At 45.8% G+C, this 2,323-nt stretch overlaps 1 pseudogene; it reads left to right on the top strand.

Annotated features, from left to right (window-relative positions):
• The first annotated feature begins 1,293 nt into the window (after window positions 1–1,293).
• Window positions 1,294–1,976, top strand: LOC103000923 (kinesin-like protein KIF17; annotated as a pseudogene).
• The last annotated feature ends 347 nt before the right edge of the window (window positions 1,977–2,323 follow it).

The following is a 2,323-nucleotide window of genomic DNA, read 5'->3' as shown; positions in this document are numbered from 1 at the left end:
ACACAGCCTCCTCTCCTCAAATACATAATGTTAAAAGACCCAAAAGAAAAGGATGATATAATGATTCTAAATGTATACACACCAAACAACAGAGATTCAAACTGCATGAAGCAAAAACTGATAGAGCTGAAAGAAAAAAGAGACAAATCTGAACTTATAGTTGGGGACTTCAGCCCACCTACCCCCCTCAAAAATTGAAGGAACTCTTAGAAAATCAGCAGACACATATAGGATCTGAACAATGCCATCATCCAAAAGAATATATTTTACACATATAGAATATTACACATAACAACATAAGATTGCAAATTTTTTCAAGTGCCCTTGGGACATTCAACAAGATTGGCCGTATCCCAGGCCATAAAATAAATTTCAATGCATTTAAAAGAACTGAAATCATACAAAATGTGTTCTCTAACCATAATCAAATCAAATTAAAATCAATAAAAGAAAGACAACTGTCAGATGGTTTTGCATTTTGATTACACTGGTGGTTAAAAGAACTTACATGGGTTATAAAATTGCATATTTTTTATGCACATGGTTCAAATGTAAATACTTGAGTACAGTGTTAAATAAATGTGAGAACAGGCATTATTGTCTTGTTTTTAATCTTACAGGAAAAGCATTAAATATTTCAACATCAAGTATATATTAGCCTTATGTTTCTCCTAGGTGACTTACAAATTGAGAGTTTCTTTCTCTTTCTTGTTTGCTGAGATTTTTTTTTTAATGAATAAGGAGTGTTGAATTTTACCAAATTCTTTTTCTGCATCTATCAAAATGATATATTTTACCTCCTTTGTTAATATGATGAATTAAACTGATTAATTTAAGCACGTTCAAATATCCTTCTATTCCAGGAATTGAACCTATTTGTTCATAAGGTACTACCCTCTTAAATATTGTTGTATTCAATTTGACAATACTGTTAACGACTTTTGTGTTGTTTATGTTCATGGTGGATATATGTCTGCAATTTTTTTTTCTAATTTCATTGTCAGGATACATATTTAGAGTTAGCTGGTCTCAAAAGGTGTCTCAGAGAGGGAGAGTTCCATCCTCCTCTGCTTTATCTGAAAAACTTCAGGATTGAATGTTTGATGGAACTCTCAGTGAACGCATCTAACCATGAAGAGTTTTTTGTGAGAATTGTTTTGATAATTAATTCCTTTTTTATTTGTGATATATATATATATATATGGGGAAGAGAGAGAGAGGGAGAGAGAGCGGGCAGAGAGGGGGGGGAGAGGGGGAGAGAGAGAGAGAGAGAAGAGAGAGAGGGAGGTGTGTGTGGAGGTCAAAGATCTGCAATAGTCGGAATTTGAGCTAGAGAAGATCGATGGCTTGGTAACCGTCTGTTGGCGAGAACATAACTCTGCTCTTCCAGCAGCTCCTGGCGCAGGTGCAGCCACTGATTCGCTGGGGCTGTCCTACAGCAACCTGGAGACGATTAGGCGCGAGTCTTGCTGGGGTGAGGAAACCAACTTCTGGAAGATTCCCGAGCCCATCATCGTAAAAACCAGTCTCCCAGTAGTTGCAAAAGGGCCACAAAAGAAACCAGCCCCCCAAATCTCGGCTGCCGAGGGCAGCGAACCAGGCGTGCAGGAGGAAGACAGCTGCAAGGGATGCTCAGTCAGAGAGACAGAGAAAATACTGCCAGTAACTACTTCCGGTCCAAGCCGGCCAGCCAGATCCCGGCCAACGACCCTCTGAAGAGCCTCACGCATCACACACAACTCGCCGCCAGGCCTCCACAGCCGCCTCAGCAACAACTCTGCCGTCCCGCCCACTCAGGCCCCTGAAAGGCGCCAGCCTCTGCCCTTCAGCCTCCAGCCCTCGACATCGCCTTCACCGAGGCCAAGCGTAAGGAAAGCAAAGACAATTCTGGCTTCTGGCAGCGGCCTCGGTTGGCACAGCTGCCTTGGGGCTTCTGTGAGGCTGCAGACCTCGCCCGCCCACCCCGCCAACCGTGACCCGGAAGCCCGAGGAAACCCAGGCTTTGGGAAGAAACATTCCTTCCCTCTTCCCCAGAGAGCCCACCTCTGGCCGGGCTGCGAGCCCCTCGGAGAGGCCCGCCTCGCTCTCCACGCCAGGGCGGTGTTCCCTTCTGCTCCTGGGAGCCTGCCTGCCGTCAGTGCCCACCCGCGACGGTGTGAGGCTCGGTGAGGCTCGGTGGGCTCGGAGCCTCAGCTCTGCCTCAGGGCCTCCGACGGAGTGGGAGCAACTTCCACGTGGCTCAAGCGCAGAATCTCGGCGACTGGGAATGGTATCCCCAGCTGACGGGCCCCACGTCCTGAGGTAAGCCCTGTGGAGGAACTGG

The sequence above is a fragment of the Balaenoptera acutorostrata genome, chromosome 6 (assembly GCF_949987535.1).
Source record: "Balaenoptera acutorostrata chromosome 6, mBalAcu1.1, whole genome shotgun sequence".
Classification (NCBI taxonomy): domain Eukaryota; kingdom Metazoa; phylum Chordata; class Mammalia; order Artiodactyla; family Balaenopteridae; genus Balaenoptera; species Balaenoptera acutorostrata.
The sequence above is the reverse complement of the archived record's forward strand: the minus strand, read 5'-3'. Positions and strand labels throughout refer to the sequence as shown.